Genomic DNA, 21,130 nt, shown 5'->3' with positions numbered 1-21,130 from the left:
TGTTCCTTCTGAATTAGCTTCAGTTGCCCTTAGTTAACATTGTCACATAGCCAAATCTGATTGGATACATGACAGTGTCACACTTGGACCAAAAAAGTTTCACTAACAAATAGATATAAAAGGGATAAGGTTAGGCATTCTTTCAGGAAACATATTTCACCTGAAAACCCACTTTTCACACTGAAAATATTGTTTGGATAATATGTGGCTCAGTCCTAATATCCTGTTCTATATCCTGTGACTATTTATATAGTCACAAAGTCGTAGCCTGCAAGTGGTGGCTTGGTATTTCATGAGACATTTCATGAGAGCTCTTACCTTTGTTATCTTCACAACGGTAGAGTTTTCAAAATAGGAAAAAAGAATTGTGGGTAATCTTATTTATGCAGTTTTAAGGACTACAAATTACTATGAATTATATGTTTGAGGGAGAACATTTTGTAATTTAAACAAAGATTCTTCTATGAGTCTTTGCAGAATTCTTTTTAAGTGACAGAGCTGATGTTTGGAATGCTAAAGTCAACACTGCAAGAGACTAATCTACTTCAGATCCCATAGTAAAAGAAACAGGTTATACTTTGTCTTTACTAGCATATGTATTTACTAGGGTTATATTAAAATTTCTTACTAAGACAAATGGAAATCCCCACAGCCATAAAATATCATAAAGGTATTTTCTGTGCCTAAACATTAAATCTATTTATCTTAAAGATATTTTGTTTGTTTTGCTATGCTAAAATGTAAAGAGCTGTACAATAGGAATTTATCAGTGCAGAGTATGCAGGTGGCACAATGCAGTGTTTTATGGGAAGTTACATTGCGCTTTGGAGAGAAGCTAAAAAAACAAACCCACTAAGCATTCTGGTCCATTAAATGTGACCTCAGCTAGGGGTTTTTTGGGGTGGTGGTGTTTGTTTTGTAGGCGGGGAAAGGAGGATTGGGCAAGACACCTTCAATATGTTCTCCTCTCTCAATAAGTGTACCCCCTCACTACTATTGTTGCCTGTTGGTGCTTCTCATCTGCTTCATCAGTGCCATCCCATAACTGCTTGCTAGACAAAGCCAATAAGAAAGCAGACAGTGACAGCTACTGCTCATAACTGTTGTATTGCTTGCTGAGCCAGAGCAAGAGGCAGGTGCGGAAGCAGGTTGCAGTAACAAAGAGATGGAACAGGTCTAGGTGATTCTAATCAGTAGACCCTATGCTGGGGTGTGGGCATTCACCAGGTGCCCACCAATGCCAGCCTTGATTCTGCACCACTTCTCTCGGGCCACTGCTAATTTGCCTGCTTGCTGTCTCCCTAGCTAGCACACACCTGTTGTCTTTAACTCACTGTTTCTCTGCAATTTAACTATAGTTTTCAGAAACATCAATTGTTGACCTAGCAAGCAGGACTGCCATAGTATGTTTCTGTGTGGAAGATATTTGTGTGTCATAGGCACTTACTGGAATGTGTGGATTATATCATCACTGAGTTTCTTGCTCCATCTTTCCTGTTTACCTGCACTATCTTGAAATACCACTGAAATTTCAGCAGTTTTACTTCTGCTCTTTGGAGGTTGTTGATCTACTTTGTATTTCGCTGACACTCTGGCTTGACTAACAACTCAGCTATACCCCGGCACCAAGGCAGGCTTTTATGTCTTAGAGGCGTATTTCAGTGTATAGCTACTATTATTGCTGTACTAAGAGAGGGGTGCAATGTCTCTGGAAGGCCCCATGCTGTACTGAATCAGAGTCCATTGCTGGTTTAGATGCAGCCACTTTGAGGTTCTATTTCCCATGGTGCACATTGAAAACATACAGAAAATACCTAACAAGAGTTCAGAATGCATACCTTTAATGCCTGAACAATTAATACTCAGGTAAGAAGATAATTCTACAAAGTTTTAGAAAGTTTGTCAAAATTAAATCAGCCTTAGTAAGTCAGGAAAACATATTTTTCACAGATATAACAAGCTCAAAGCAAAGATAATCAATCTGCCCAGCAATTCCCACTTCACTCCTAACATCAACAAAAGCAGATCATGGTTAAATAAATGTGATCACAATCACATTTAAGGATAGATGGAAACCTAAGTTAATTCCCAAGTGAATATGAAAGTTCATGGTCTTTCCCCTTTCAATATATGTATGTCATAAATTGGTTGGGCAACTGGGTACCAGTTTTTGGAGGGTTTTTCTCCATAAAAGTTCACAGGCTGAGTAGTGTATCAAAATGTTTTGGCCCAGTTTTCATAAGCAGCAAACCTTCATACCCAAATGAATGAGAATTCATGAAAGACCTAGTGTTTAGCCATGTGGTATTTTTCCCTGAAAAAATAAACCTGAGTCTCTGACCATTTATGAACATACCAGATTGCAGTAGGCAGTTCATTGGGGTATTATTCCCTTTTTCTGGGAATAATGTAGAATGCAAAGCTGTAATGGGTGTTTTCTGTGCAAATGTCCTTTAAAAAAAATCACAGTGACAGCAGTCAGTTAAATTATGCTGGACACCCAACTGCTAGGTGCTAGTATATATGTAATTATATAAAGATGCCACTTATTTTGCGTTATTATACATTCTGTCATAGCTAGAATGTAGAAAAAACTGGTTTGATATCTAATCTGAATTTTGTAGAATTTGTAATTGTGACAAAAGTATTCTAATTATAGATACTCTAACTAGTTTCCCATCTTATTGTAGATACTGTGTCATACAATTTCACATTCTCCATCTTTCCCACTTCCCCTAAGCAACATAGACCTTGACATTTTGTTATAGTGAGAGTTCCTAGATGTTGGGTTAGGGGCCACCACCAGAAGACCACTGAAGTATTTTGTTTCTGTCGGTAGACTTTGATCAGTTAGCAATATGAATGGTGCAAATTCAGGGAGCTTTCTGAATGTTTGCTATCCTGGTGAAAGTTTGGAACCATAGATGACTCAGTAGTAGATGCTTATGTAAAATATTTGGAGCCTGTGAGCTATAAAGCAGTTTGCACCCAAACTATAGAGTGCTTTGCTTCTAAACAAAGGGCTACAGGGGCCAGTCTTCAAATCATCCACTTTGGCATAGAGCTCTGCTTCTTAATGATAGAAATGTGCTAGCAGGTGCACATAGCTGGTAGAGAGGAAAGGTCACTCTGTACATGATCACAAGAGCTCTTTTCTTTACAGTTGCTTCATATATAGCTGAAGTTTAAATTGGATTCTTCTTCTAATAATAATATAGAAGATAATCACTCATATCATATTCGTCAAAGAGAGGGACTTAAGACAGTATTAACATATTATAAATCCCTAGACATTTGAGTGATTGTATTCCACATTGCTATATTGGACTAGTTCCTTGTACTGCCGGTCTTATTAGTATGAAAAATAGAATTGCTGCTTTCTTGCAAAAAAAAAGAAAGGAAAAAAAGGCACCTGGTTTGCTCTCCCTTGATGACTTGGATTTCATTAGTAAGTTTCTCCATCCACAATGGCAATTTGCCAAAAAATACTGTACCAGAGATATATGAATAGAGTTGTATTGTTCTACCACAGTTTTGTTATCACAAATCTAGCAGCAAGTAACATGAATCTAATAAAATTCTTAAATACAGTGCTCCCCCAGGCTCAAACAGTGAAAATAGCTGACTAAGTTTTTTTAGCAACTGTTTGCCTAGTTGTGGTGTTGACCTCCTTAAGTACCTCATCCCATAATCTTACTACATGCAGACACTCCCAGCACAGATGAATATAAGTACCCTGTCAATAAGTGCTGAGTATTGTTTTGTTCTGCTGGAGCTCAAATTAGATATTTAAGGAATGAAAAATTATGTGAGGTACTTTTAATGACTTTTTAAAATCATTTTCTCTCCCATTCTGACACAGCCTTTGTTGTCACCCTAATTCCATGTAGAATGGGTTCTTGTAAAAAAATTCAACAGGGGTTAATCTCCCAGGTACTCATGCATTTCTCAATCCAGTGTGCATAAAAGCAGAAGGGCTCAAGAGCCAAATAAGATTTTTGCAAGACAAGGTTCTAGATGGAACTTGCTGTAGAGTATGTGGAAACACTCCTCTTAAGACAGGAGAAAAATAATTATATGAGGCCACTTCATTGTGTTGGATATTGTAAGGAGCAGACAGATAGATATTTTTTAATGTTAACTATCATAACAAGCATATTGTACTCCTCAAATGTGAAACATGGTCTGGCAGTTAATTATCCAAAATAAGTAACACCAAACAGACACACACACACTTTGTTACTGAACCCCTGTGTGGCAGAAGCAGTCCCGTTTTTCTGTGTACCGGTAATTTAAACTATGCAGGTAAATGCAGCCCCCTTCATTTGGTTGAGAGCTCCTCCATCTCATTTCCCACTTGCTGAGGAGTGGTATAGATGCCCCAAAAGACAGGGATCATTGATTAATTCTGCAAGGGCATTGTTTTGAAATGGTACCGAATGCCTTCAGAAACTTTAAAGGATTACCTATCCCAAACTTTGTATCCTTCCTCTTTGAGATTGCTGACAAAAGATGGCAGGCCCTATAACTGCCCCTGCAACCTTTGTTTGAGATAAGCAGGAAGTTATCAGCATTTTGTTAGAAATGTTAGAAAGCTAAACCCAAATGTTACATTTGTTCTTACTCCCCTTTAACAGTGGCCTCACTTTATTTTCTTTTAAGCCTATCCATGCTGAAAGATGTGTTAACATTTTCTGCTTTCTGTTTCATGTGTTAAGAACTTTGCAAAATAAGAGCTTTCCAACACTGTTTGATCATATCTTGCTTGCTTCAGATTTCCCACTTGGCATCTATTGCAAAAGCTGTTGCGAGGACTATTCCCAGCTCTACTTAGCTTTGACATTTTAAAAAATGAGTTTTCACTTAAACATGCAAACACTATGATATTCTAGGAGCTGCTACTTAGAGGAACTTTCTGTATCTTTGATCAGTGTGTCAAAGGAAAGTAAAGACCAGCTTCCTGGGTTGTAATACAATAGTCCTTTCAAATAAGTGACACAAAGTGTAGAGGATTTTGCTGTGTTATATTTAGGAAGGAAAAATTATTTTGCACATAAACAATCAATATTGTGATGGACTGGTTGTTGCTGATTTTACTTTAAGAAATGCTTAGAACTTTGGCACATCAACTAAATTAACAAACATTCATTTTGATATTTTTTTTAAAGTCTATGCATATCTAGTAACATTTCAATGTTTAGATGAATTCATTTTAATAAGAAAACCACATTTTAAGATTTCTAACTCAAATTTATCAGCCTTATCAAAAATCTGGCATTGTTCTTCTAAATCAAGAGCACTTTTGAAATGACTTTGCAACTAACACTGAAAATATAAATATATGTTAAATGTGACACATCTCAAATTCTTACCCTGTTTCCTTCTGGTTTCTCTCTTCAATCTTGAGACTTGCTTTAAAGATAACAATAAAAGATTCACTGACTAGATCATCCAGAGAAATAGTGACATCACTGATTGCAGCAAAATAAATGCATTCATTCGCGATGAGGGTTATCTAGTTTCTGTTGCATGAAAAGCTTCATGCATTTGGTACTGTGCCTGGACGGATAACATAAGAAGGCTATTGCAGTCCTGTTACTTCCTTATTGTTTAAATTCTTGTTCCTTTAACTTGCTTGCTGAATCAAAGCCGTCGGTCCCCATGCTATGGACACTCAGGGACAATAGGCTGCAGCACCGACTTGCTTTTCAGGAGCTCTGCCTCTTTGCATTTCAGTTTTGAAGCTTTCAATCCATCATTTCAAGCGAAGCTAAAACAGCCCTATTTGAACTTCAGCTTCTTTGTGGTGGATTTACATGCTGGAGGAGGGGGGGGGGAGATAATCAAGCATGCGGTAAGCAGACAAGTTCTGGTTGGATAAGCTCCGCTTCCCCCTCCCACAAGGGCAAGGGATCCACCAGCAAGAGACACATTCAGGGCCTCCCCTTAACCACAAACAGTAGAGGGCTGGCTGAAGCCAAACTTTTACCCGGTGATGTCACAGCTCTCCACAGCTTGGAGAAATCTAAATGTGCAGGAGACTGCCTCCCTGGACTTTGTCAGAGAGCAATGCTGAAAAGCTACAGACGGCTTTAGATATGAATGCTTCATACAGCTTTAGCCGCTTCTGTTCAAGGCAGGGTGTAGTTCTCTGGGATTATGTAATAGATTTTTAACTAACCCCCCACCTAAAAATAAAAGTGGGTGGTGTGTGTGTCTGTGTATGTGTGTGTGTGTGATCTGAATAACTGTGACTCATTCTTTATAATTGAGTGTAGAACTTGCATTATAATACCTAGAAATGAGATTAATGGCTAAGCATTCACTATTTTCATTGTAATAGGGCTGGATGTCTGTGCTTTCTCCCTCATCCCACCCCATGCATTCTCTCTCTCTCTTTCTCTCTCTGTCTCTCTCTCCCCCCCCCCTCTCTCTCTCACACACACACACATACACACTCACACACTTTTCAACTCTCTGTTTCTCCCTGCATACCCACATGCCCTTCATTTTCCTGGAAGTGCAACATAATTATCCTTCAAATTTGCCCAGGGGGCTGTTTTTAACTATTCCTGCCCCTAGGGGAAGCAGTAGTCTCAAAACCTGAGAGAACCTGCTTATTGGTCCAGGCCCAGGGGATGAGATTTACCTGTTACAACTATGTACAAGTTGCTACACAATTTCCGTAGAAAGAATCATTTCATTGCTTGCATGATAGACTATATGTGTTTTAGGTTCTTATTCCATCCTAAGTGAGTGGTGCCCAGTGCAACCCACCCCCAGCTACGCTGTCTCACATGACCCAGAAAGCTGTCTGTGGATAACCACTGGCTCCTCTGCCTGAAGTGAGATGAGTGCTATACCCCTTAGTCGTCTTTTGCTGGACTTAACTGTCCAGGGGTCCTTTACCTATTCATTGTGACCCTATGTGAAGTCAGCTGGCTTTTAATGTACTTCAGATTGCATGTTAGTGGCTGCCTGCTTTGTCATGCAAATTCTGGGACCAATTTCAAACTGTTAACTGATTTCCACACCTCGCACACTGACATTAACCTTAGGCATGGAACTATGTTAGCAATGCTTCTAAGTGCACATTTGTCATACTGAAAAAATGTACAGTTCTGGAAAATGTTTCCCTTATCTGTCTGTCTTTGAAAGGCACTTGGTTGAGAATAAGCGGGAAAGATTTACTGAAGAAAGTACCAAGCTTTTTGAATCCTTAGGTTGGTAGTTCAAACCTACTTTGCTGGATGATCAGTGTTCATCTGTAGCAGCAATACTTTGATTTGTATTGCTGTGATTACAGTGAAAATTTGTGGGCTATAGACTTCCAGTTTGCCGCAGATCGCATGCAACAACCTCTCTGGATGATGGTCCCTTTGCCCACCTGGCCCTCTTTTCAAACTCAACTTTAATTTATTTCATACTTACACTTACTAGACACCTTATTTAAAAAAAATGTGTAGACATCATACAATACATTCTAAACATGACAATTATACAATAAAAATCAACAACAGGATAAAAGTGAGGTTAAGACTATCAATGGCTAATGACCACAATAGCTATGTTTTGCTTCCACTGTCAGAGGCAGTATACCTCTGAATACCAGTTGCTAAAATTTGCAAGTGGGAAGAGTTGCTGTTGCACTCAGCTCCTATTTGTGGGCTCCTCATAAACATCAGGCTTGACCCCCGTGAGTATGGGATACCAGACTAGATGGGCTGATGGGATTGTCCAGCAGGGCTCTGGATAAAACCCTGCACAAAACTTCCAATTAGAAAGCAGAGATAGGGAGATGGTTTGAGATGTTTTTCTTTTCTGTATTTCCTTTCTGGGGAAACTCTTCTAAATCTCTCTCAGAATGGAAACCATATCTTTGGCATTAATATGTATGCTTCAGTCATATGTAAATTACAGAATAATCTTAGATGCCATGATAATCTTTGATCAGTTGGTAATTGTTGTTATAGTTAAAATTATTGACCCATGTGTTTAATTCGCATGAGTTCTCACTATAGGTATATTAAGCAGCAGGCTAGCTGATGGTGACTAGAGGGCTCGAGAGGAGTTATTTCCCCATTCTTAAACTCCATAGTTCTTAAGTGCCTCTCGGCTTGTGAACAAGGAGAATCTTAAAGTGTACCTATGAAGAACTCCTGGCTGTATTCTGGTCAGACATTTCAATGTGGAAAAACAGTTCAAGGTAAGGGAAGTGTACATTTTTCCAAAAAGGAAAGGATATTGGTGACCTTTCCAATGTTTATGATACTATCTGAGGAAATTTCATATTAGTAGAACTTGGCTGTACCTCAGTAGTTGCTTGCTACCGATGGTAAGTGATTTTGCAGGGTTCATTTGATTGATCACTATTCATCTTTGAAAAATTACAATTCACTGACAATTTGTGAAATTGCAAAACCTGCCACCCCATAAATCTCATGCATTTGGGTTCATTTTGTTTGTATCTGAAGGCTAGGCTACAAAGCACAAATAATCCTGATGGAGCCAATACGTGGGCCTGTGGAGATTATATGTAGCCTTTCCAGATGAAATCTGTTAAGCCCCAGCATTGACTGCTTTTAAAAAGAAGATCCGGAAACCTGTAGCTTTCAGTTGTTTTTGGACTCCAGTTCCCTTCAGCCCCAGCCAGCTTGGTCATTGATACTGGTAGCAAAGAAGTGGGTGATAGGAGCCGTAGACTGGCAACAATTGGAGGGTCATAGGTTCCTTATACCTGTGGTTTTATGAATTGTTTGTTGCTTTTGCAGCTTGTTGAAATTTTTGGCTTGTCATTCAAATGATTATTATTCTCTCTCTGTGTGTGTGTGTGTGTGTGTGTATATATATATATATATATATATATATATATATATACACAGTCATGCCTCGGGTTGAATACGCTTCGAGTTGATCATGTTGGAGTTGCGCTCCGCGGCAATCCCATGGGGTTATGGGGAGCGCGTTACTTCCGGGTTTTGCTGCTTGCACATGCTCATACGCTCAAAATGACGTCATGCGCAGAAGCGGCAAAAAGCGACGTGCGCATGCCCAGACGTGCCCTCACTAGTTACGATTGCTTCTAGATGCGAATGGGGCTCCGGAACGGATCCCGTTCATATCTAGAGGTACCACTGTAAAAATCATTCCTTCTGAAACAGGTGTGGTGGTCTCAGGCCGCGGTGCATAATGCAGCCCTCAGGGCTTCTCTTTCTGGCCTTCAGGACTATCCCCAGACCAGACTCTTCACTGGTTCTGCTCTGACAGAGCAGCAGCCCTTAGGTGCAGTTGCCTGGATAGAATGTGTCCTTGAATTGTGGTGATGGGGCTTGCCTGGGTGGAGCGGGGTACGAGGAGATGCTTGTTTATAGAAAGCTCTGAATTCTTTGTGCCTGTAATGTAGCCTATTATACAAAGTTGCATTGCATCTATTACTCTGCCCACTGAGTCATGCCCACCACTATCATGCAGCTCTGGAAGGTTTCCCAGCCCTGCTGCAAAAAATACAGGGTGATTCATAATGAGGCATACAGTTTAAACACACTATAAAAAAGAAGAATGTAATATATCTTATGTTACCTGCAGGGGAATGTTTAAAGTTTTTTTTTTAGAAACAGTCACAGATGTTCTATGTGTGCACCCTTTGTCACATGGCACAAACTGAACTGGTAATCCACGTCTACCCAAACGCAACTCACCCTACATGTTGATTTTCCCGGGCTTCATTGAATGGTGGTGCAAACACTATTGACAACTTCTTCTGATATACACAGTCGTCCAGGACTTCTAAGTTTGCACAAACAGCCCATAGTTTCAAATATTTTATGCCAATCATAGATACATTTTCTGCTTGGAGGTTTTTTTTCCAAATTGCGATTTAAACTGCACAACAGTTACAGATTCCATTTTGCTCAATTCAAGAAAACAAAATGCCTTCTCCATTGCAGACGCAGCCATTTTGCCTGACTTGTCACATGACACATGCACTATCACCTGCATCATTTCCCTCAGTGGCAGAACACAAACTTTATTAGTACATCTGCCTCACGGTTCGCAGTTGTGGTCCATGTCATTGCCTTTTAGTGTCTTACAGCATCTGGAAACTATATACTTCATTTTGAATCATCCTGTACTTACCGTGTTTCTCTAGTGTTCACAAATTACATTTGTAGTTCAGTAAAGAAGTTAAAAAAAATTAAAGCCATTTGTTAGAAGGAAACTACTGGTTTGTAATATATGAATGCAGTGAACTCATGGCTAGCTACTGTATGGCAGGAGTAGCCAACCTGGTGCTACAGTTATCATCCCACTGGCCATTCTGGCTGATGCTAATGAAAATCAGGGTCCACAACATCCGGAAGCCACCTTATTGAGCTGGCCAGTTTGTGTTGATAACTACAAACGGAATCTTTGTGTGAAAGCCTTGCCTTATTTGTGCAGGACCTTGAATGTCAACTGTTTGGATGCCAGTCAGACCATTGAAACGCCAGGTTAACCTTTCCTGACCATGCTGTGACCCCTTGTTAATTGAAGCTGTTCGGTGATGGTTTTGCTGAATTAAACATCTATCCAAAATTAATCCAGTATTGGTTAAAGACAAAACAACAGCCCAGACTGCTCCTTTAAAGTGGCCCCAACAACCATAAGGAAAAATATGTCATTGTTAAAGTCTGACAAAATCAATATTAACAAATGGTTGACCCCAGAGTGTCAGTGTTCAGGGCAAGCTTCATTAATATAAGAGCAGCCTGGAAGGTTCCAGCTGGCTTTAACTAGCAGGACCAAATTCTTGGGACAGCTATATAATAGATGTAGCATATCTCATAAATGGAAAACTAAACGCCAATAAAAATAACAACTATGCTTTCATGCAGCCTTTAATTCCCTTTCTCAAACCATTGTTTTCAGCACTTCCTGTTGATGAACAAGAACCATTATTGCTTAGACTCCAAAAGGTTCAAAGCTTAATTTACTTGCCTCTGGGCTTAGGGAACAAGTGATTCATCAAACATGTGATTTATCTGAGACTGGGATTGTCTATAGGGTAGAATTTCTCAAGTGGATAAGCATGATTGAGATTGTGTTCTCTTCACAGCATCCTGATACAAATTTCCATTCAGAAAAGGAACACAAATTTGTAAACCATTTGTAAGAAGATGCTGTGCTATATGCGTAACATTATCACATGTTATAGATCACAGGAATCTATGTTACAATATTTTGCTTGGTCTGTTTCTTTCAATTTCCTTATTGTTCAAGTTGCTGCTTCGAAGGAGAATTCTAAGCACAAAAGAAATTTTGCAATACTGTTCTGTTTACTGCACTTCAAAAGTAATGAATCTGCAGTTATTACTAGCTGAAGTTAAGGTTTTATGTCTCCTTTAATAACGATAGTTGGCTAGTAGAACAAACTAGATGCTTCTCATGGAGAAAAAACCAAGAGGAATTGGGTTTTTATTTTTACAGCAGCTGACAAATTAGCAGCTGACAAATGTGACTTTGCATTTTCCTGTTTATATGAGATATGCAGATTACACTATGATATAGTTCACCCAAACAAATGAAAGAAGCCAATGTTTAATTACAATGACTTGGACCCCAAATATCTGCAAGAGTGCATTCTCTCCTTTTACAGCCCGCAGAAAAGACTCTTCTTATAGTGCCATCTCCTTTGGAACGGAGAGGTGATGGCTTGCAAGAGAGCCTCCTCCGTAATGACCCCAAACCTAGAATTCACTCCCATTCACCTGTGTCAGGGGCCAACTTTTTTTAACCTTAGGCAGTCACCGAGGATGCACCTATTCTTCCTGGCCTTTGCCTTTTGGATTTAACTTCATATCCCTCTATATACTGAAAGCTGACAGCTTTCAAACGGAAGAGTGATAGGAGCACCACATCATCAGCAGACAGCAGACAATATATCTTTTTATTCTTAATTGTTGGGGCAGGAGATTATACCTGTGTTAAGCATGGCATCATGCAATTTATATAAAAGTTAAAGGGGGCAGTATGCAGCCTTGTTTCACATCTTTTGATGTTTTGAATGCCTCCAACAGGCATCCCCTTACACCCACTCTAACTCCGGTTTCAGTGCCGCAATATAGTTCACGGAATAATAATAATAGTCTAAGGTCTATATTAGCATTTGAGAATTTCTCCCACAGTTCTTTGAAGTTTAGCCTAGGTGAGAATTTACCACTAGCACTTGAAACCTAGAGTGGCCTATATTCCCATACTTATATAACAGAAATATGTTTTCATATTCCCATGAATTACCATTACATTATGTATTTAGCGGGAAAGTGTGCCTTATTGGGAAGGACTGGATATCCCCTGGTACACTATTAACTAAAATCATATAATGAGAACAACCCATAGCCTAATCATTGATGTCAGTGGTTTTGATTCTAAAGAGTGAAGCAGTGAACTTTTAACAGGAAAAAAGTATTGCATGCAGATGACAGTGTTGACTGAAGCATGTTCTGCTGACGAGCTGTTTCGTGAACTATTTAGAGGAAAACCACAAAACAGCTCTATCAGGGGAAGCTCCTTTCCTTTGTGAATTATTTGAAAGTCAAACCATTGTTCGTAAACTGAACTAGACATTTTTCTTTTGCAATGATTAGGATATGTGACATCCTACCTCAGCGCTTGCTTTTCCAATTGTATTTGCCAGAACTGATCCAGAACTCCTTAGGCTTCATATGGAAAAGGTCTTGTGTGTTCAGCCTGAAGGTGGGGGTGAGGGAAAGATGAATGCCTAGGTTGTATAAACATTCACTTTGATGCACAAAAGACGAAAGGTGAAATGATAAAGGCATCAGTGACTCATTGGGGAAATCAATACAGGCTAAAACATAGAAATGAAGGCGTGGGAGAAACTATGGAAGACAACAATGAACTTCTTGGCTTGTTATACTATAAAGGAAAATATGCAAAAAAAATTAAAATATGTATAGGTGGTACCTAACCCCAAGCAAGATTGTAAATATGTACAAAAATGGATCCAGAATGTGAGGGGGATGCCAAGAGACAGAGGGGACTTTCATGCACATGTAGTGGTTATGTAAGCAGGCCAAAGAAATTTGGGAAATTATTTATGTAGAACTAAAATAGATGTTTAGGTGCACATTTCCCCCCCAAAAGAGGCCTTCTTACTAGGTATAATAAACAGTGACATCCCCAAGAAGATACTCTGTCTCTTCCTATACATGACTACAGCATCTAGATTAGTGTATGTGCAGAAACCAAGTGATTAGTGCATGCATCAGAAACCAAGCTCACGTATTAATGCATGTGAACAATTGTTTAGCAGGGGAAGCCCAAATATTGTGGAATGCATTTGTCTTAACCAGAAAACTTATTTTAAGTAGAGACCCTGTCATTTAAGTCAATTGTTTTAATGTTTGCTTTATACTCTACCATTCAGTTCATTGAAGGGCCGATCCACACATTCGTTTGTTCCATGTTTTCTAGTATTTTGTGTCAATCTATTATCACCTTTCTGAGAAGTTGGGGGGGTGTCGCGTTGCTTTCCCCGGGGAAACCCACAATTTACTGCTGAATTGGAACAAATGTCAATCCATGGAAAGCCAAAAGAAAAATTTGTCCCTCTTCTGAACTAAAATAGTTTCTGAAGGGAATTTTGCATGCTTTCCCAAGAACTGTATTGGAGATGGCCTGCTCCTACCTCATTTCCCCACCCCCACCCCTGCAGGATAATTTTTCCAGTTGTCTCTCCAGCATTGAGCTGTATACTTCTGGTTTTCTCTGTATGCTTAATTTTTATATTCATTTTTTCTTTCTCTTGTTTAGCACTCATATAAAAATTGTGACCAAACTGTATATGTGCTACCAAAAAAAGAGAAATGTGTGTGTGTGAAACGTGTGTGTGTTCCCGCTCAGTTGGTTGTGATGGCTCCAATAGTAGCTTTATTTTCTGTCTTTAATAATACATATTGAAAGGGTCCTGGTTCCTTTTGTATACGTCAAATGATTGTCCGATTAGCCAGTGTTCTGATTCTCTGGTTTTCTGATCCTTTGACTCTCTGCCACAGATGGTTAGAGCTGAAGGTGGAGGCAACATTAAAAGTGGATTATTGAATATAGGAATAATTAATGGGGAAATAGGGGGTTTCAGTGACTTTCCCCAAGTAAAATATGAGGCAAAAATCACCAGTTTTCAGGGCTGGTTCAGATGCAGGTCAGCAATCAAGACACAGAGACAAGCAGAAAAGTTAGCTCTTTATTCAAGAAAACATACAGCACAGAAAGGCTTCTGGACAGGACTGGCCCCTACAACACAATTGCTAGGACTGAAGCTCTTCGCCATCTACTTCCCTCTAAGTCTGCTCCTCAGCCAGACATTTCCCAAGCATCCTTAAATTACGCTGGTGAGGAATCTGTGCTCTTTCTTCTGCTACAAGAATAGCCCTCCATGTCCTTGGAGACAAGTGGGGAGGGGAGCTTAGTACAGTAGGAGCTTGAAGCTCCTGTGATGTTTCTGCAGCTTCTGTTCCCTCCTCCTCTGCTTCATCTGCTGAGTCTGAACTGCTATCTGCACCTGGCTCTTGCTCACAAAAGCCTGTTGTCTCTTCAGCTTCCAACCATTCCTCCCTGCCCCTTTGCCCTCTGACTGGTCTTCAGTGTCCTGCCACCACTCCCAGGGCTCTGAGTCTTCCTCCTTTGAGGTTTCCCTAGGTATTTCCCCAACTGGTGCCTCTCACCACTTCTCTTCATCCATCCAGTCCATGATACCAGTGGGAACATCCAGCCCTAGACCAAATTGAAAGGCAAGGGCAAAAAGGTATGGACTTACGGGAAAGTGTGGCTGGGCCCAAATGTTTGTGGAAGTACATCACTAAACCATCAACTGAATATACATTATCCCAAACTGTATAAATATTTGCAAAATCCTTACATACACATATCAATGAATCTTTCTGGTTAAGAATGTTACTAGTCATACCTTCAGAAGTTTTTGATTTTTCACTGCAACACAGCTGCTGTGAAATCTGCATTCTGTATTTTTTTGATATTGCTGTGTTAAAAGGCTTTTATATAATCCTGTTGATTTCCATGACATTTTCTTGGTAAAATCTGTGTGTTTTAACATGTCAAACATTAGTCATTATTTTGAAGCAAAACACTTGCTTCAGGGAATTGAATTTTAAACCATAATATATGCCTGTTCCTCTTGTCTGCTTCAGGTCTACTTTATGCTATATATTTTCAAATGGAATGTTATATGTTGGACAATTTGGAAATAGCACTTAAATGAGATACTGTAAACTTTTTTCTGATTGCTATCTTAACATGTGAATAGACTTCTTGGAGCAGTTATAACTTGCAGAAGAATCATCTGGATCCTAAAACAAGTCATGCAAACAAATACCATTTCTTTTTTGATAGAGTTACAAGCCTGGTAGATCAGGAGAATGCTGTGGACACAGTGTATCTTGATTTCAGTAAGACTTTTGACAAAAGTCCCCTATGATATTCTTGCAGAGAAGCTGGTAAAATGTGGCCTGGGTGAGGTAACTGTTATGTGAATTTGTAACTGGTTGACTGACCAAACTCAAAGAGTGTTCACTAATGGTTCCTCATCATCCTGGAAAAAAGTGACAGGTGGGGTGAAAATATAGCAATGCGTGGTGTGTGTGTGTGTGTGTGTGTGTGTGTGTGTGTGTGTGTGTGTAAAACAGAATAAATTTGATTGAGCTAAAGCTTAATAAAAGTGGGAAGAAATTTGACATCTGCCTAATTTCGCATGCAGATATGGGAGTGTTGAGGTGTATGTGAAACTTTGTCATAGGTAGTTCTAAATGCTGCTTCACAAACTTCTGGTATCTTAATAGTTTTGTTTATTTTTAAAGCAATACAATTTGTAATTTAATTTTGGAAGTTTCCACTGAATGGTGTAGTTTTCCCTCATGTACAAAATATCAATGTAACTCAGAGCTTTCCAAAATTTTCACATTGGTGACACACTTTCTAGACATGCATCGTTTCGTGACATGGTAATTCAGTTTTACTAACAAACCAGAGGTAAAGCTAGCCCCTTTCCAGCCCTGTGATGAATGCAGGGAGTGTTTGGTGACACACCTACACACTGCAGCCACCATGCTAAAGTGTCGTGACACACTGTTTGGAAAGTTCTGGTCTAACTGATTGCCTTCTTTCCTTGAAAGACATGTGTTGGCCAGAAGAATTGAAGTGAATGAAAAGTTGTCAAGTTTTAAATTATTCCTATAGATTAGTTTTTCACTCGAAATTCACTGACTGTAAGTGGTTGGGAGGGAAAACCATAAAGGAATGATTATTTATTTTGAAGTTAATGAAAGGAACTCCAATGGAAGCTGCAAAGTTAGCTTTCTAAAAATAGGTAATTCTCTTATCTCTCCCTTATATGGTTTCTCTAATGACTACTTGTCTGACCTTCCAAAAGCATCTTCTGATCTCATATCCAAAAGATCTCAACAGCTGAAGTAATTCTATGTATTTATTTAAAATCATGAACTTAAATGTAAAGACCTCATCTCATAAAACATTTACTTTTAGCCCTGTAATTTTCCGTCCTTGCATTGGATTTCTAATTCAGTAGTGGCCCGAGGCTGCAAAAAGTAAACCTCACTGGGAAAGAGCTGAATGAAGAGTCAGGGCCACAGATACGCCTTTTTAAAAGCTGACTTGATATTGCTTTAATTGTTGTGGCACCTCCACAGAATGCTTTAACTGTTTAACTCTAACTGTATTCTAACTGTAGCTCCCTTAGAACTATATAATTCCTATGGCTTTCTATAGGAATGCCGTGACAGGTGAGCTAATCTTAAATTCATAGGGTAGATGAAACATATACTCTGAATTTGCTCCAGGAAGTGATGGATTTTTTGATTTTCAAAAAGATGAAATGAAACTCCTTTGTAGAAGATATCCATGTGTAAGGTTCCTTCATAAGCCTTTAAACTTGGGACAAGTTAAAGTATTGCTGCAATGCAGCTGCCTCATAAAGCATATTTAGTATATTTAGTATATTTACGCAATGCTAGGACCTGGCCTAGTGTCCTGCAACCAATATATCAGAGAGCAGTTGAAATATGTGCATCTTTGTTGGTTGTCCCAGGTAAGTGTTCAGCAAATCCCCTGGAAGTCAACAGATTGCCCAGTGATCAACAATTATTAGTTGCAAAGCTGCATATGTCTTGTTGTCTTCTCAATACATGCCCTCAGAACATGTCATAAAATATAATACAATGCAGACAATAACTTGCAGCAAAAGCTTTAATTTTAAGCAGATCTCCTTTTGATTAAAATACTTAATGAACAGGAGATATAATTTTATGCTAAACAATATGCTCTGGATTCTTATAAGCATTTAAAATTATTTTAAATATTATACTTTAAAAAAATTCCTGTAGGTTTTTGGAATTGGTCATCTTATTACATATTCACATGTGTAGTGCTTCTCTTGACCAGTACTGTCTTCTAGCCAGATGGCCCTAGATTAAAGCAAGGAATCTGGTCACAATTTCTTCTTTACACTTTCCTCTGACTGATCCCATTCATTTGACCACTGGGGTGGCATTTTGTATTAGATGTAACAATTTTATTGGCTTGGCAAAAATCCACCCTCAGTTTACCATTAACATACCACAAGCCCTACCAAGACTAACCAGTCTGTTGATTCATCTCAGCAGAAAAGTTTTCCTGCCCCTTCATTCACGGAAAGCTTCATCCAAATTTCTGCAAACCAAAAAACCCACAGACTTTTTGGCTTCCCCTTCTGACTCTGAGCTAACCTTTTGAAAATGGTGCCTCTGGTTTTGCAGTCTGCTGACGCAGTGCTTTGGGGGTTTTACCAGTCAATGGTAAATTGATAAGTTGCTCTTTCTTGGTGTTCTGTGTTTGATTTAGTACACTGCAACATTGCAAAATGATGTGGAAAAGGTTGTAATGAATAAAGTCTATTAGAGCCAAAGCATTTTTTGTCCTTTCTGTTTTTTCTATCAACGCACTGTAATTACTTCTCTCTTGGAAAAGGGGGGTGGGTGGGTATTATCACGCTGTGCCCTAGTGCTTAAGTGTGCCAATTACAGTGTGCCTGTTACAAGAGTCAAAGAAGTGCATTGCTAGTAGCAGTGCTGCTTTCAGACAGTAACAAAAGGTGGTTTTGTATAGTTTTGTTACCACTATGTTAGAGCCGTCCTGGCAGTTTTGTGTTATAAAGAGTACCTCCAGACTGTCAGTATTTTGTAGGAGGGATTCAGACACATCAAGTTGGATTGGCACTATCGCACCTTTATATGCTTGGAGGCCATCCAGCTTATATTGCACAAATTAAATGACAAACCTCTCATACTTGCTTACTGGGCTCTGAGAAGGCCTCATGAGATCTTGCAAAGTCCTGAAGAGCCACACAGACCACACCTTTGAGGAGACTCCCTATAACCACTGATCAGATGGTCACTGGTTACAAGGAGACACTTTCCTAAACTCCTCTGCAGAAAAAGCAGCTTATCGTCAAAGTGCTTCCTCCAGTGCTTTAAATGAAACAACTTCCTCTTGAAAGAAAATGCATAATATTTAAATTGGAACAATTTTTTCCTTTCAACAGAAAACAGTTTTCATTTCTTCTTTTATTTCTACAGTGGTACCTCAGGTTAAGAACTTAATTCATTCTGGAGGTCCGTTCTTAACCTGAAACTGTTCTCAACCTGAAGCACCACTTTAGCTAATGGGGCCTCCCGTTGCCACGCCGCCGCCGCTATGTGATTTCTGTTCTCATCCTGAAGCAAAGTTCTTAACCCAAGGCACTATTTCTGGGTTAGTGGAGTCTGTAACCTGAAGTGTCTGTAACCTGAAGCGTATGTAACCCGAGGTACCACTGTATTTGCATTCAAAGCACTGGAGGAAAATCTCCACCTTTGGTCTCATGTTGCTCCTTATGCCTCCCATAAGCCTTTGTCATGCCACTTCTTCCCTCCTCTTCAAATGGTTCTTCAAATCCCAACTTTTTCCTGAAGCCGCAAACTCTTAGTCCCTATCCTGAAATGAAGCCTAAAGTGTTCTTTCCCTTCCTATCCTTGCTTCCCTTTCCTCCCCTACGTTAAACGTAAGATTGGAAGTTGCTTTTAATACTCTACAAAGTGTCATGTACATTGATGCCACTACAGAAATAATAGTATTAGGATATTTAGCTCTATGTAAATAAGAACGTTAGAATATGTGGATCATCTGTTTCAGAAGACAGTGTTGTGCCATTGAATCTGAATCTCCCATGTTTCTATAGTTGCTTCTGTTAGCTAACCGGAGAGTAGTTTACCTCTGAGGATGTTCCAGGGCATTGTGTCATCATATAGCCACCTTTACACACATGTGATTAAGAAGAATGGCATGTGATTCTGGCTTCTTTCATTTTACAAAATAAGACCTGAAAGTACAGGGAACATTTATAAAGGGACTTAGTTACATAAATTACATTACACAGAAACAGTGATTTGAGTCATGTATGTACTTGTTTAAAACTACTACTTCTGCTGTCCTTTTTCTGATGTTTGTTTTTTGTTTATGGTTGTTATGGTAATATTATGAATTCTTTTTTAATTGATATCCCTGGGACTTGGTTTCATGACCTAGGGGACAAACAGTTACTATGGGAGATGGCTGAATGAGACAGTCATTAGCAGAGGACGCTATGGGGGGCATTACTGGAGCTTGGAGGCAGGCAAATAAATGCAACACCGCCCTGATGATGTTCAGGAGTTTGTATCAGATACACCTCAAATAATTGCTGCTGCTTAATGCAAAGGTGGGGAAAATATACTATCATGTTTTTAAGTGTTCTTACTCATCCTTTGTCATAAAAGTCCCGGGGTGGGTTACAATAAAACAAAACAAAATACTAAAAACAGCTAAAATCAGAAGAATGCCCCCCCCCATATAAATATCACAAGAGTTAAAGCGCAGGATAAAAAAGTTCATATTCAATTTAGGGGCTTCCACAGAGAATGCCCTCTCTCATGTCACTACCCACCCCAATTTCCAAGGATGGTGGAACTGGCAAGAGAGCCCCCTCTCCCGAACTCAACCCAAGAGGGTTTGTAGGGGAGGAGACAGTTGTTCAGGTATCTGTGGCCTTAATTGCTTAGGGCTTTAAATGCTAATATTAATGTGAGCATCTTGAATTTGCCTGGAAGTGAACCGGCAACCTGTGCAGCTGTTTTAAAACAGGGATTATATGAATTCCAAATGGAATCTTGGCCAGTACTGGCCTCTGTATTTTGGACCAGTTGAAGTTTCTGAGTCATCCTCAGGGGCAGCCCCATGTAAAGCACACTGCAATAATCCAGCCTGGAAGTTACCAGCAGAGTGGCCAAGTCATCTCTGTCCAAAAGTGACTGTAGCTGGCAACAGATAATGTCACCATGGACAGCAATTTATAGTAATGCAGAATTTGAAAAGAAAGAACTACTGGACAATGTGCAGTTTTGGATATTGAAATCAAAAATATATTAAAAGTTAGTAAATCAAATGTGAAGCCAGGTGTCATTTCTTTAGTATCTTCAGATAAAGCAGTTATTAAACCATTCACTGGCACAACACAGATCCCTAACAGAGTATACTATGTTTGAAAACTTATTGTCAGGTGACCAAACATGAAGAGTATTATGTATCATATATAACATTATCTCTAATTTGGAAATAGTAAAAAAGCCAAAACTCCCCAAAATGGGAGACAGACCTATTGAGGCTTAAAGATTATATGTGGTCAAGTCTTTGACAACTTCATAAGTTTATAGTTTCCTTGGTAGCTATCATTTGTCCCAAATAATAACTGATCCTGCATATGTGGGAGTCATATTAGATTCTGCCTATTGCCACTGTCTGCAATTGCAGAACAATAGGGAGATACTGAGAAGGCACTGTTGTTAAGGTTGGTCCATTACCTCCTGAGTGTGTCAGTCCATCAAGTCCAGGCCTCTGTGTTCAACAGAGGCCAATCAGATGCCTGCAGGAAGATCACAGACAGGACGTAATAGAAGCACTTATCCCCTGATTACTTTGCCTCCACTTGTGAACATGGAGGTACTTTGTTTCGGTGTCATGTCTAACAGCCGTTGAGAGACTTATT

The 21,130-nt window shown here is 39.3% G+C and overlaps 2 protein-coding genes across 11 annotated transcripts in view; one reads left to right on the top strand and one right to left on the bottom strand.

Moving 5' to 3' along the window:
- The window catches only part of ANGPTL2 (angiopoietin like 2), a 28,522-nt gene extending 22,575 nt beyond the window's left edge, over positions 1–5,947 (bottom strand). The window contains exon 1 of the mRNA XM_053374847.1: positions 5,373–5,947. The gene's annotated coding sequence lies outside the window, so the exon portion shown is untranslated. The remainder of the gene's footprint in view (positions 1–5,372) is intronic.
- RALGPS1 (Ral GEF with PH domain and SH3 binding motif 1) overlaps positions 1–21,130 on the top strand; it is a 216,473-nt gene that overhangs the window by 124,215 nt on the left and 71,128 nt on the right. The window lies entirely within an intron of this gene.

This window comes from Podarcis raffonei, chromosome Z, assembly GCF_027172205.1.
Source record: "Podarcis raffonei isolate rPodRaf1 chromosome Z, rPodRaf1.pri, whole genome shotgun sequence".
Lineage (NCBI taxonomy): Eukaryota > Metazoa > Chordata > Lepidosauria > Squamata > Lacertidae > Podarcis > Podarcis raffonei.
Note: the sequence above shows the minus strand (reverse complement) of the source record. Positions and strands in the feature narration are given on the sequence as shown.